General features: G+C 42.5%; 1 non-coding gene across 1 annotated transcript; it reads left to right on the plus strand.

The window, feature by feature from the left end:
• Window positions 1-8,517: 8,517 nt before the first annotated feature.
• TRNAC-ACA (transfer RNA cysteine (anticodon ACA)) lies at window positions 8,518-8,589 on the plus strand. The gene has a single exon. It is a non-coding gene; the product is annotated as a tRNA-Cys (tRNA).
• The last annotated feature ends 7,309 nt before the right edge of the window (window positions 8,590-15,898 follow it).

The raw sequence follows: 15,898 nt of genomic DNA on the forward strand, positions 1-15,898 counted from the left end.
CAGTCTACAGAGTTTAGACTATATTGTACTTGCAGTAAGAAGCCTTGGGGAGGACTCTGAGAAGAAGTGGGTTCTTCTCCTGTTTTCCCTGAAGGTGATATGGGCTCACATCTTGAGATGATGCTGAACCCAGCCATCACCAGATCAGTAGAGATTCTCGTCAGCTTCTGTTTCTTGCCTACCACTGTGGAGGGCAGGGCCTCTCTAGGGTGCAGAAAAGATCTTTCTTCATTTCTCCCACGCTTGGAGCATTCAGGACCAGTTGGGAAATGACCTGGGAATGGGCATAGAGTCAGGGAGATCGATGCAGGTCACCAATTGGAGCTAAAGTTGATCTGAAATTACGCTATCCTATATGGCAGCCACTGGCCACTTGCAGCTCCTGAGCATTTGAAATGTGAGTGCTACAAACTGAGAAGTGCTTTCAGGGTAAAATACACCCCAGATGTCAAAGACTTAACACAGGAAAAGAATATAAAATAGTTCATTATAATATTTTTAGTATTGTTCCATGCTGATGCAATAATATTTTGGATATATTGGGTTAAGTAAAATGTTATCCAAGTTCATTTCACTTGTTCCCTTTTACTTTTTTATGTGACCTCTGTTAAATTTTAAATTGTGCATGCAGTTTGCATTCTATTTCTTTTGGTCAGTTTAGAGGGATAAGGACCAGGTGATCTATGACCTGGATAATGACTAGGGCTGTGACTACACACCTCATATTAGCCTGGGTGGGGTGCCTGGCTTCTAAAGGTGCTAGGCTCAGATTTGAACAAAATCAGCATTATGCTCAGGATAAGAAGTTAAAGGAGGAAAAGGTATATTCATTTTTGTGTATCAGTTCTCCAAGTTTCTCCAAAAGTTGGCTCCAAAATTCTGTTTTTCGGTTGAGGCTGGCAGGACTCAGTGTTGTGAGGGCCACTTTGGGAAAGTCTTCACCCATAAGAATAAAAGGAGAAACTTCTGTGATATTCATTTGTATTTTATTTATCTGGCTGTGCTGTGTCTTAGTTGCCCCATGTGGGATCTTTATTTGTGGCATGAAACTTAGTTGCAGCATGTGGTATCTAGTTCCCTGACCAGGGATCAAACCTGGGGCCCCTGCATTGGGAGTTTTGAGTCTTAGCCACTACCCTACCAGGGAAGTCCCTGAGTTATTGTTTCTTGGACTTTCTATCGGTAGTTCCTTGGATGAGCCTGCATGTGAATGCTTCCACTGATCAGGAGTCAGGAGCCCATGGAGAGGCTGCATCAAAGGGGCTCTGAAAGATGCATTGTATGTAGAAAATGCGTCAAGTTATTTAAAAGGATCATCTTAACGTTTTGTCATAATGGATAATTAAAAAAAATTGCCTCTTATGCTTTTCAGGATTTTCTACAGTCAATAAACAACTAAAAGAAACTTTTTTTTTTTTTCAAGAGCAAGAAGGGAGCAGTGGTGGGTTCTCAACCACTACTAGGTAGGGAAGTGGGACAAGGTGCTGTAAGTTCCCAGGCTTAACATAAAGCAAATATCAATGGAGACAGGTTTTTTGTGACAGAAAGGCACCCATCCTCCTATGTGGACAGAGGTGTTGAATATCAATGTCATATGAGAGTTCAGGGGTTCACGAGACACAGAATTTGATATGGATTCAAATTCTCACTGTATGGGTTACCATCTGGTGTCCTTGTTGGTCATTTATCATCTCCAAGCTTCAACTTCCTCACACTGGGCTGCTAACACCTTTACAGACAGTGGCGGTGGTCGTGGTTTAGTCACTAAGTCGTGACCGACTCTTGCAACCCCATGGACTGAAGCCTGCCAGGCTCCTCTGTCCATGGGATTCTTCAGGCAAGAATACTGGAGTGGGTTGCCATTTCCTTCTCCAGACAGTAAATACATGCAAACCTTGGAGATACTACGAGTTTGGTTCCAGGTCACCACAATAAACTGAATATCTTGATAAAGTGAGTCACCTGAATTTTTTTTTTGGTTTCTCAGTGTATGTAAGAGTTATGTGTACATTATACTATAGTATTATATATTAAATGTGCAATAGCACTATGTCTAGAAAAGCAACATACGTATCTTAATTTAAAAGTACTTAGGGGTGTGGGATTAAGAGGTACAAACTGCTATATATAAAATAAACGAGGATATATGGTACAACACAGGGAAATATAGCCATTATTTTATAACTTTAAATGGAATATAATCTATAAAAATATTGAATCTCTATGCTGTATACTTGAAACTAATATAATATTGTAAATCAACTGTATGTGAATTTAAAAAATATACCTAATTGGTAAAAAATGCTGACCACCTTCCAGTGGGGTAGTGTGGGGAAGGTAGGGAATTGGAGTTTGGGATTAGCAGATATAAACTATTATATACAGAATGGATAAACAACAAGCTCTTACTGTACAGCATTGGAAACTATATTCAGTATCCTGTGATAAACCATAACAGAAAAGAATATGAAAAAGATATATATATAACTGAATTACTTTGCAGGACACCAGAAGGTAACACAATATTGTAAATCAACTATACTTCAATAAAATAAATTTTAAAAAAGAATAATGCTTCAAGCCCAAGGTGGGAAAAATGCTAAGCATCATTTGAGCCTTCAGTGAGTTATAATCTTTTTGCACTAGTAACATCAAAAATCACTGATCACAGATCACCATAACAAATATAATCATAATGAGAAAGTTTGAAAGATTTCGAGAACTACCAAAATGTGATACAGAGAGATGAAGTGAGCAAATGCTGCTGGAAAAATGGCGCTGATTGACTTGCCCAACTCAGGGTTGCCACAAACCTTCAATGTGTAAAAAAATGCATCCTGTGAAGCTCCATAAAGTGAGATGTACCTATACTCAATAAATGCTAGCTATCATTATAATGAAGATTTTGTTTCCGAAATAGTCATTCTAACAGTACTAGAATGAAATTTTAAAATTTTTCCTGGCCTCCACCACAGGTGTTTTACAAGCTTTTCTTTCCAAACAAAACCAGGAAGGAAGTGGTATCAGACAAAACAGCAGAAAGGCTGTGGGGAGACAGAGAGCTCAGCTCCCCGAGGTCACTTAGCTGCACTCCAACTCTGTTCCTCTGCTGCCGTTGACGTCCCATTCCCACGTCAGAGTCCCTGAGGAAAGTTTGTGTTCTGGAAACTCTGGTTTGGAAGAGCCAAAATAAAGATAAACATTTTCACAGTGTTCTCCTATCAACAACCTGCTTGTCACAGAGGGCAAGAAAACAAAACACCCACCTCTAAGCACCCCAGCTGGCATTAATCAGGGGCTCTAGTTGGCTTGATGCCAGATCTAATTGGATGGCATTTCCCCGTGAATGGCTTTTCACTGTCCAACTCTGGGACAATTGCAATGTGTGGTTTTATTGCTAACGGGCTCAGTATTAGGAAGGAAACTGAACACTTTCCCATTATTCTTCATGTTAGTTTTTTCCATTTTTTATTGTGGTAAAATACACATAAAATTGTAAAATTTTATGTAAAAAGTGTAAAATTGACCATCTTCACTATGTTTTTAAAATTGAAGTATTGTTGATTTACAATATTTTGTTTGTTTCAGTTATACAGTTAAGTGATTCAGTTATATATATGTATTTCAGATTATTTTCCATTATAGGAACTTGATATTGAATATAGTTCCCTCCAGCCTGGTAGGCAGGGAGAGGGGAGGAGGAGGGAGAGGAAGGGGGGTAAAGATTTTTAAAAATGAGTAGAGTTCCCTGTGCTATACATTAAATCCTTGTAGGGTATCATCTTCACCATTTCTAGGCATACAGTTAAGTGGTATTAAATTTATTCATGTGGTTTTGCAACCATCACCACCATCCATCACCATAACTCTTTCATCTTACAGAACCGAAACTCTATACTCATTAAAAAATAACTTTCCACTCCCCACTCTCCCCAGAGCCTGGCAACCATCATCCTTTCTGTCTCTGTGATTTTGACTACAGTAAGTACCTCATGTAAGTGGAATCATTCAGTATTTGTCTTTTTGTGACTGGCTTATTTCCCTTAGCATAATGTCCTCAAGGTTCATCCAGGTTATTGCATAATGCAGAATTTTCTTCCTTTTTAAGGCTGAATAATATTTCATTGTAGGTATATGCCACATTTTGCCTGTCCATTCATTGCTTGATCAATACTTAGGTTGTTTCCATGTTTTGTTGTTGTTCAATCTCTCAGTCATGTCTGACTCTTTGCGACCCCATGGACTGCAGCACACCAAGCCTCCCTGTCCTTCACCATTTCCTGGAGCTTGCTCAAACTCGTGTCCGTTGAGTCAGTGATGCCATCCAACCATCTCATCCTCTGTCATCTCCTTCTCCTACCTTCAATCTTTCCCAGCATTAGGGTCTTTTCCAATGACCATTAAGGTCTTTCCCATGTTTTAGCTATTGTAAATAATGCTGTTATGAACATGCATGTACAAATACCACTTAAGGACCTTGCTTTCAATTCTTTTGGGTGTATACCCATTAGTGGAATTGCTGGCTTACATGGTAGCTCTAGTTTAAATTTTCTGAGGAGCCTCCATATTGTTTTCCACAGTAGTTGTACCATTTTATATTCCCACCAAGAGTGCACAAGGGTTTCAATTTCTTCATATCTTTGCCAATTCTTCATAGCCATCCTTGTTGTTTTCATTTTTCCCTTTTCTTTTATAGTCATCACCCCCTAATGGGTGTGATGTTTTACATTAATACTAAGTTGCTTCAGAGCTTTCCATATGTTTTTGTCTAATATCCTTGTTTTAGGTATTTTATTTCTACTGGGATACCAGGCCACTCTTGTTAACCTCAAAAGTGAAAGAAAGTATTCCCTGGTAGCTCAAACAGTAAAGAGTCTGCCTGCAACGCAGGAAATCTAGGTTTGATCCCTGGGTCGGAAAGATCCCCTGGAGAAGGGCATGGCAACCCACTCCAATATTCTTGCCTGGAGAATTCCAAGGACAGAGGAGCCTGGTGGGCTCTTGTCCATGGGTTCACAAAGAGTCGGATACCAGACCACTTTTGTTAACCTTAACTTTCTGCATTTTACCTGTCCTTTCTCCACCAGAGGCATTCTCCAGGCATGCTGAAGTAGGGACTGGTGAATAAGGATACCTCCCACAACTGGATCTTTGGGTTCTATAGGAGGATGGTGTGCAGGTCGCTGTCACAGGGCCTTGAGGATGGATGGGAGTCCTGGTGGTGAATGGAAGAATGTGTTGACCCTGAGAAAAATCACACATAGCTCACGCACACCGTCACAATGCCTTAGCCCAGGAGTTCTCAACCTAGTGAATCATTTGTTCCCCACGGGACTATGGTGATGTCTGAAGACATTTTTTTGTGTCACAAGTGAGTGGGGGGAGGGGGGTTAACTGGGGGTGAAGGTACTACTGGCATCTAGTGGGCAGAAACCAGGGGTGCTCTAACCATCCTACAATGCACAGGAGGCTTCTGTCCTCCCTACCTTTACCTCCTCCACAGAAAGAAAAATCTAGTCCAAAATATCAACAGTGCCAAGGCTAAGGTGACTCAGCAGTCAGTGTGTCCGTGATATGTTCCTCACCCCAATGTCCAGCCGTGGCTCCCACCACACACTCCTGCTCCCCTCAGGGGGGGTCCTGTCTGCATCCCTACACTTGCCTTTCTTTTTTCCAACCTTGTGCCTTGTCGGTGTATTTCCCCCGGCCTGGAATGCTCTCTTATGCACCCTTCTGAACCCTGACTTTTCTTCAAAACTCAAGCAGCTCTGCTCCTGTGAATTTGTCCTCAGCCTCCCTAGTCGCGTAACCTCTCTGACTCTTCACTAGAGCAAGAGCAGCTATTTCTCACCTGCAATGACTAGTAGGATGGCCACTATATGATATATATAGCATGCTGCTGCTGCTGCTGCTAAGTCGCTTCAGTCGTGTCCAACTCTGTGCAACCCACCAGGCTCCCCCGTCCCTGGGATTCTCCAGGCAAGAACACTGGAGTGGGTTGCCATTTCCTTCTCCAGTGCATGAAAGGGAAAAGTGAAAGTGAAGTTGCTCAGTCGTGTCCGACTCTTAGCGACCCCATGGACTGCAGCCTACCAGGCTCCTCTGTCCATGGGATTGTCCAGGCAAGAGTACTGGAGTGGGGTGCCATTGCCTTCTCCGTATATAGCATGCAAGCTATATATATTATAATATCCTCTGTATGTTGAAGGTTTTCAGTACATAGTTGTTGAAGAACTGTCCACCTACACTGTCCAAAGCTTTTCCTTGCTGTTCCATTGAGAGTGGTTCTTATACTGCAAGAAAAATGGTTGGCTGAGGCCTGGGAATACCTTTGATGTAATAGGATTTGATTTACATGATCTAGAGATAGGAATTCTATAAATTTCTAACTCTTTTAGATTAGATATGGACTTGCCTAGTGGTCGAGTGGTTAAAAATCGGCTGCCAGTGCAGGGACACAGGTTCGATCCCTCATCTGGGAAGATCCCCCATGCCACAGGGTAGCTGGGCCCGTGTGCTACAACTCCTGAGCCTGTGCTCGAGTGCAGGCTGCAGCTACTGAAGCCTGCACATCCTAGAGCCCATGCTCCACAACAAGAGAAACCCCTGTGATGAGAAGCCTGCACACCACAGCAAAGAGGAGCCCCCTCTCTCGGAAACCAGAGAAAGCCAGTACAAAGCAACAAGGACCCCCAGCACAGCCATAAATAAACAAATAGTTAGATAAACAACTGCCAGTCCTTCATATGCAAGATCTGTGGAGAGTCAGTGAACATACAGGAACTGGTAAACAATGTAACACTGTTTGTCAAACTGTATGCCAGGCAGCAGGGACCCAAGCTGACCTTGTTCTTCATTTTCCCAGTGTCAGAAGAACAGTTTTACTTGTATGGAGGAGTGGCCCAGGCCAGACTTTATGTCTCTATGACATTTGATATTGGATACTCGCTTTAATTGTATTACACTGAGCTGAAAAATCTGTTTGTGGCAGGTAGGGAGTAAGGGGTGGTTTGTAAAGAAGGGGAGAAGAAATTCTTTTAAAGGAAAAGTGTGGGTAATGGTGTCATATGTGAGTGTGAATTTTAGTTCTAGTATGTCCCAGCTCTGAAACTTTAGGCAATTTCTTTACCATGCTGAGCCTCAGTTTAGCTTCTCATCTGTAAAATGGGGATATTGGGTCTACCTTGTTGTGGTTGCAGTGAGGGTTAATCATGCAAATAAGTTGGCACAGTGTGGCATATTAGTAAGCTTACAATAAATTTTTTTTCTCTGCTTCACTTTCTCTTCTCAGCCAACAATGACATGATAACATTAATATTAGTAAAAATGGCAACAATGACATATTGTAATATTTTGTATTTTTGGAGAATTTTCATACTCAAATTTTCATTTGAGTTCCAACAGTCCCTTTAAAATAGCTGAAGTAGTGATTTTAAATTCCATTTGTCAGATAAGGAGACAACTCCAAGGTTCAAGTTGCAGTGAAATAATAGAAATAATTTAGTTACAATTTCACAGAGGTCTTACCTGCAAACCTAGAAACGGGTTGCTTTCCTGCACCCTAGGCTTCTTTCTCTACAACTTTTCCTTTATCTTTTTTTCTTTCCTCTTTCCTTCCTCCCTCTCTCCCTACCCCCCTTCTTTCTTTTATTCATAGGTGTGTGGAAGGAACATTATATTCCTATACATTCTCTCCTTAGGTGATCTCTTCCGTACCCTGGTCTATAATTACCATCTATATGTACATGACTCTACAAAGGTCTTTAGAACTCTTCTCTGAGTTCTAAACTAGTACATACAGCTAGCTGCCTGTTCATCATCATTTCTTGGAGTTCTTAAATGTGCCTCCAGTTGAACAAATGCAAATCTGATCCTGTAGTTCTCTCTGTTTATAACCCTTCAATTCTTCCCACTGCAGTAAGGAAAAGGCATCACCTTGCATCAGTCTCCTGTGGGGACCCACCTAGAATCCAGAGTTGGTATGAAAATTTTTTAAGGTGAAGACATAGGGGAGTCAACAGATGCAGAAAGAAGCCTTCTTGGAGCTTCCCTTATCTGATTAAAAGCAGAAACTTCTGGAAAGTAAGGTTGCCACATATTCCCTCTTCGGGGCTGCTTTTACTCCCTAAGAAGGATCCCAAGAATAAACTTACAAGAATCCCCTCTCTGGAGGAGTTTTATGACCATGATGAAGTCAGTGAGACTGCTTGTGCCTGCATGAACAGCCATTATCACAAACTTTATATTTATTTATTTATTTATTTGGCTTTGCCAAGTCTTAGCTGTAGCACACAGAATTTTTAGTCCCTGAACAGGGATGGAACCCAGGCCCCCTGCTTTGGGAACATGGAGTCTTAGCCAATGGACTATCAGAGAAGTCCCACAAACTTTCTTATTTTCCATTCATTCTTCTGGAAACCCATTTTTCTTTTCTAAAGAAACTCATTTGTTCTTCCCATATAGGCCTTTTCTCCCTTTCCCTTTTCATTACTAAGTTAGGAACTTAGGCTTCTAACTTCCCTGGTGGCTCAGATGGTAAAGCGTCTGCCTACAATGCAGGAGACCTGGGTTCGATCCCTGGGTTGGGAAGATCCTCTGGAGAAGGAAATGGCAACCCACTCCAGTACTCTTACCTGGAAAATTCCATGGACAGAGCAGCGTGGTAGCTTGCATATAGTCCATGGGGTCGCAAAGAGTCGGACACGGCTGAGCGACTTCACTTTTAACCATTTATTGAGCTATTTCTTCAGTAGTCTCCATTATGCTTGTGAGTGGTTTCTTTTCTCCTGCTAATCTGTCTTTTGTTAATTTAATTCACAAGCCCCCCATGCTGAACATAAGAAGGTAGAGAAAAGGTCTTTCCTCCCTGACATCCTCTGTTTTCTGTGCTCCATAACACAGGCTCCCTTTTAGTCCCTTTAATCCTTTTTAGTCCCTTTTAATTCCTCCTTCTAAAGACCACTGCCCATGTTCTTTCTTTTCCAGGAATGCTTTTCCCTTCTCTGTGTGTTTGTCGTTCAGTCATGTCCGACACTTTGTAACCGTATGGACTGTAGCCCACCAGGCTCCTCTGTCCATGGGATTCTCCAGGCAAGAATACTGGAATGGGTTGCAATTCCCTTCTCTAGGGGTCTTCCCAACCCAGGGATTGAACCTGGTTCTTCTGCATTGCAGGCAGATTCCTTACTGCCTGAACCACCAGGGCATCTATTAACCTCTATTCATCCTTACGGCGGGACTCTCAGGTGGTTCAGTGGGAAAAATATCCTCTGGCAAATGCCCACACCCATGGACAGAGGAGCCTGGTGGGCTACAGTCCATAGGCTTGCAAAGAGTCAGACACGACTGAGCAACTAACACTTTTGAAACAGGAGGGAAGGGGGCAGGGCACAACTTCTGAAAGAATAACATAGCCTAAGGATACAACATAAACCAGTTAGAATCATATGGGTCCAAGGTGGCAGACAAGTCAATTTTGATTAGACCTGATCCTCAATAAGCAAGCTAAACGACATACCCAGAGGTGCCGTGACAGTTTCAAGTCACCATCAAAAGACCAAAAAGTGGGTGGTGGCTCAACTCCTGAAAATCTCCACCCATTCCCCAAAATAGTTGGAATAATCCTCCCACTTATTAGCCTATAAAATTACCCAGCCCATAATAGCTAACTACACCACACTTCGGGACCGCTAGACTCGCCCTCTGTGATGGTCCACACTCTGTCTGTGGAGTGTGTTTCTCTCTAAATAAATCCACTTCTTACCTATCACTTTGTCTCTCACTGAATTCTTTCTGCCATGAGACATCAAGAACCTGAGCTTCATTAAGTCCTGAAACCAGGTACTGTGGATTCTGGCTGGGTTTGAGTACCAGCCACATGAGTTCAAGTCCCCATCCGAGGTAAACAGTTTCACTTTCACTTTCAATGCCTGTCAGTGCAGGAGACTCGGATTCCATCCTTGGGTTGGAAAGATCCCCTGGAGAAGAAAATGGCCACCCACTCCAGTATGCTTGCCTGGAGAACCCCAAGGACACTGTGGGTTACAGTCCATAGGATCACCGAGTCCAGTGTGACTGAGTGACTGAGTGTGCACGCGTGCATCCTCAGAGCTCAGTTCAAACAGCACCTCCCAAAGGAAGCTTCTCTGACCTCCCAGTTTTAGGCCCTCAAAGGAAAAGTTGCTTTTCCTTTTAGCACCTGTTATAGCCACAATTAAAATTTGTATGATTATCTGATTAATGTCTTCTCCTCCAATGTAAGCTTCTTGGTGATAGGGGTTCTATTTTTGCTCATTTTTGTATTCTAAGTTCCTAGCACAAAGTAGGCACACAGGAAAAACAAACTATTGAAGGAATGCATGAATAAATGAGGGGCTTCCCTTGTGGCTCAGTTGGTAAAAAATCCACCTGCAATGCAGGAGACCTGAGTTCAATCCCTGGGTTGGGAAGATCCCCTGGAGAAGGGAAAAGCTACACACTCCAGTATTCTAGCCTGGAGAATTCCATGGACTGTATAGTCCGTGGAGTCACAGAGTCAGACATGACTGAGCAACTTTCACTTTCACTTTCATGAATTAATGATAGAGGAAAACTCCACACATGACAGGCTAGAACCACTGCCTCCAGGATACCCCTTTCAAGCCCAAGACACATGGATCTCCTACATCCCAGTTCTTGAGGTCTGATCTTGTAACTGGGGCAAAGCAATTTTCAAACAGCCACTGCTAATGTGTGGGGACATTGGTACTGTAAAGTGGCAATGATCCTGGTCATGGATTACATGACAGTTTATTTGAGAAAGGTTGACCCAGAAAACCATCCTACAACATGCAACATGCATGAGAGAACCAGATCCGAATCTAAAAATAGTTACATCACTGGAATTGGAAACAGTGAGGCTTCTGCCTCTCTCTTTGCAACTTCTACCTCTGAGGAGACTTTTACCTTTGACAGAACCCCAGGATGAGAATCCTGACCTGGTCAGACATGAGCTCATCTACTGCTCTCATTTTAAAAAGAGAAAATTAGGACAGAGGGGCTTAGCGACTTGTCTCATGTAACCCAAGGAGTAGCTTGCAGAATCAGGGATCAGACCAGGACTTTCTGTTTCTCCTGCACAGTATGCTTGGGTTTGACACATCCAAGATTTTAGGCAGTGTAGACTTAAAAAAGATGCACAATATGAGAGTGGTAAGTTAATTTTGGCGGGAGGGGGTGTTCAAAATGAGCACTGCAGTCTGGGAGACAGCACTTCACATAGCTCTGAGAAACTGCTCCAAAGAGGTAGCGGGGGAAGGTCAATATATGTGATTTTGGTGAAGGTAGAGTTCACACAATCAAGCACTTATCTTACAAAAGATTTTCAGCTAGTCATGAGGAGCTGATGTCACCATGAAGGGATTTAGTGCTTGTCTAGATATGAAAGTGAAAGTCACTCATTTGTGGCCAACTCTCTGTGACCCCATGGACTATACAGTCCATGGAATTTGCCAGGCCAGAATACTAGAGTGGGTTGCCATTCCCTTCTTCAGGGGACTTCCCAACCTAGGGATCGAACCCAGGTCTCCTGCACTGGCAGGCGGATTCTTTACCAGCTGAGCCACCAGGGAAGCCCCTTTCTAGATATGAGGAGATGCAAAGATTGGGATCATGAAATCAGTTCCTGAAAATATCTAATTATCTAAAGACCTGTTCCACCAGTTTCCCTGGAGCACAAAGGGCCCCATTCTCTACCCTGAACTCCCTTCAGGCTGGGTCAACAGCTGGAGCAGCACAGGATTCAATCCCCACAGAGGCAGATGGCAAATGCCCTTGGCAAGCGCCAATTTATAGTTGATAGCAGCTGGAATGCTCAAGACCCTGCAAGGTCTATGTCCTTGTAGGTCGCCCAGATGGGAGGCAGGAGAGCTGAGTTTAATTCCCACTTCTTTGGTTCACTGCCAAAACGAGAAGTTTGGGTAGGGGGGATCTGAGTAAACCACTCAAGGTTCCAGAGGAAAATACCTAGGCTGGAGATGACTAGGGCAGTGTGGAAGACAGGAGCTTGGGTTCTGAGGTCTGGTCTTAGCTCTACCAGCTGACAGCTTGGAGTATCACTTGGGCCATACATGTATCTCTCTGAACATTTGTTAAATGGGTTAATAATTCTGGCTTCAGCAATTGTGAGACTCAAATAAGATAATGTACTAAAGACTTTAAGCACAATGTCTAGCATCTGGTGGCCAATACATGGAGGTAAATTGTTCATTTCTTTTCCAGTTCAAATTCATAAATGTTTGTGGCCAGTCTGCTTTAAAGGCAAGCAGTCAGGAAGCAGGTAATTACTTGGGAGGGAAAAACTCAGCCCTCTTTCCAAGTGACTCTTTCTTTCCATTTGTTAATATACTTAATCAGGTTGCCGTCAAATCCTGCCAGCCAGCTGAGCCTCTTTCAGGGACTTTGCATATCTCCTTTCTAATCCATGAGTCACAGTTCAACATCTGGAGCCATTTTTGTTTCCTCATTCCCAAATTCTAAAGTAGTTTTCTCTGTAACAGTTAATCAAGGACAGAGTCCTGATACACAGTGGGGCCCTATAGGGCTCCTGGGCACAAATGCTTTCTGTGTCCCCCATTTCTTTGATTATAGGAAACAACCTTCATTCAGCCTCCATGACTTTACCTGAGTTACAATAAGCAGATTCAAGCAGTTGTTAATTAGGGAAAGAAGGAGCTGTGAGACCCAAGAGTTGTTGGGAAATGACTTAATGACTGAACAACAACAATAGTGAAACCAGGGAGGAAGGAACAGTCAAGAGCAGCGTTGGGGCAAGGACCTGTTTCCCCACCAGTGGATACACATAATATCTTTGAGCTATTTTGCAAATATGAAAACTCCCTCCAGGTGGGAGAAGTTAACATTAATGATGATATACTGCGCACAAGCATGTAGACCCCAGACTAGCTGAACCTGAAAGCTGATGATGCTGACTCCTACTCACCTCACCACCAACCCATCAGAAGAATGTCCATGGGCTGATCAAGCCCTCTTTGATCAATTACCATAAAACTTCTCACTATCTTCTCCAAGTTGAGACACAAGGTTTTGAGGGTGTTAGCCTACTGTGACCCCTTTTGCCTGGCAAAATAATATACCAACTTCATCCAAAACTCAGTCTCCGAGATTCAATTCAGCACTGGTGTAGAGAGACACTGAGATTTTGGCATCAGTCCTCATAGTTAATAAGAACTCTGGAGGCCCTGCCTACGAGATGGATGGGGTGCTCTTTTAAGCCTCTGTAAACTATATTATAAAATTTGGGGGGAGTTAGAATGGGAATATTTTGAATTCTTGAAATCCTTACCTGCCTAAAAGTAGAGACCTCCAAAAGAACTGAAAAGAACTCAATGGTTAAAAATTCTCTTTCTAGGAGCAACTCGAATATTCTGATAGGTCAGCACCACGCCCAAAGAGAATTTGTCACAAAACAATCATTTGTCCTTTTCCCTCTTTTTTTCATCTCTTAAGACGTGATCAAAGAAAATTCATGGCAAGATGAGAAAAATTTAAACATAAAGTTCTCCTTTGCCGGTTTGGGCTCCCCCTCCCCTGTACTGTATACTGTGCTTCTGCAGTAATCAGACCTCTTTAGGAGATAATGGGCTTCCCTTGTAGCTCAGCTGGTAAAGAATACGCCTGCAATGCGGGAGACCTGGGTTCAATCCCCGGGTTGGGAAGATCCGCTGGAGAAGGGAAAGACTATCCACTCCAGTATTCTTGCCTGGAGAATTCCGTGGACTGTATAGCCCATGGGGTCACAAAGAGTTGGACACAATTAAGTGACTTTAAATAAATAATTAGGAGATAACTTTCCTTCTTAATCTCATCAAGGGTCACAATTTCTTAGGAGATAACCTTCTTAATCCTGTATGGCCATGGTGAACCACGACCCACTACTCTTGTACACGTAGATCTGGATGGTATAAATTGTCCATGTCACTGAATGCACTGTCCTCTGTCACAAAAATGTATGTAACTAACTGTGCTTTGACCTCTAATGGGTGGAGCAGTTCTTGGAGCTTTCTGAGAGGCTGTACCTGGGTTATAATTCTCAGTTTGGCTCAAATAAAATTTTCCATTTCTTTCTTAGATCCACTGATTAATTTTTTTTCATTGACAGATGGTATATAAGCCCCAAATTCTAATTGCTTCTTTGAATCACACTTCTTTGTGAACTCCATACAGACATTATCAAAATCCATCTTTGCTCTTGCTAATCTGTCTTTTATCATTTTAATTTGCAGATCTCCCAAACTTGAACCTAAGAGTGTAGGGGGAAGTTTTTCCTCCCTGACATACAAGATCTGTATGCATAAACTTAAAAAAAAAAAAAAAGAAAAAAATCAATGTAAGAAATTGTATGTTTCCTGTTCTATTGGAGTGCTTTTTTTTTTCTATCAAACATGAAATTCTTTCAAAAGAATTATCTCTGGTGCCCCTGCTTTACCAGCACCTAAACATCTGTATATTTGGTAATCCAGGTCTGAGCATTGTTAGTAATGATTTTACAGACCAGGAAGTAAAGGCTAGGAATTGAGGGGCTATGTAGTTAGTTGGTAGGGGCTTTACAAGTAGCTCAAATGGTAAAGAATCTGCCTACAATGCCAGAGACTGGGTTCGATCCCTGGGTCAGGAAGATCTCCTGGACAAGGGCACAGCAACCCACTCTAGTATTCTTGCCCAGAAAATCCGATGGACTATAGCCTGCCAGGCTCCTCTGTCTATGGGGTCACAAAGAGTCGGACACGACTGAGCAACTAACACACATAGTCAGTTGGCAAAGAGTGGAGTCAGGATAAAGTTGAACCTGTTGAAGGAGTTGAAGACTTCTACTACACATCATAAGTGAACCCTGAGGCTGTTCCCAGTTTTTCATTGTGGTCGAAGGCACTGAGATAAACATCTTTGGGCATGAAGATTCAGTCACGTGTAACTCTGAGTGTTTCCTGAGAAGAAGCCCTCAGAGGTGGGATTTTGAACTCAAAGCCTGTGAACTCTTTTAGCATCTGTTATTAAATTATCTGCTAACATTTTCTCATTTCTTAGGAACCAGAAAATCCAGCACTTGAACTTGCTTTTCCTTGTGGTTACTGCTTCTACTTCAGAAAAAAGGTTTGGTTCAGGAAAAATAATATACAATTTAGAAATAAAGCAGAGAGATGTTTGTGTGACCCTTAATATTCATGAGATCATGCCCTAATAGGCCCAGCTGAGGATCAGGTGATTCTTTGAAGAAACCTAATTTTATTGGATAAACAGTTGATTGTTATTGTTATTTTAACAATTTTACAGTTTGGGGAGGTCCCGTTGCCTCCCAAGGACTCCCTAAAGTAGAGAGCAGCCCCTAAATCAAAAACCCATGGAAAATATAATTTTGAGATCCTTTGTTCATCCCCAGACTTTTGTTTCAAGGTTGCTTCAGCCAACCAGTGTACTTTTGCCAGAATATGGCAAATATGGCTCATTTTCATGGGTCTTATGCATCAAGTCTGATGATCACATTGGTCTGTCTGTTATGGTTAAGATGTCTTTGTCTTCCAAAATTTAGGAACAGAAAATGTGGTTCTCAAAGTCATGTTTTTTCCTTGTTAGAAACTGGTAAGACTTAACTATTGGTTTTTAGAGGAAAATTTGAAAGGCCTGGTCTGGGCCCCAAAAGTGGGACCGGAGAAAAGGCCGGGTAGACAGGGTTGGAGGTTGAATGCCTATCTTCCAGCTTAGAGGCTGGAAGTGTTGCAGGAAAGGGGACTCCTTCCAGGGCCCAAGAGGGGGCTCCTGTCTAACACTCGGAAATGAACTGTCCCAGCAGACACACGTGCTGACAAAGCAAAAGAATTTATTGGGAAGGGGCATCTGGGCA

This window comes from Giraffa tippelskirchi, chromosome 4 (assembly GCF_054371585.1).
Source record: "Giraffa tippelskirchi isolate mGirTip1 chromosome 4, T2T-mGirTip1v1.2.pri, whole genome shotgun sequence".
NCBI lineage: Eukaryota > Metazoa > Chordata > Mammalia > Artiodactyla > Giraffidae > Giraffa > Giraffa tippelskirchi.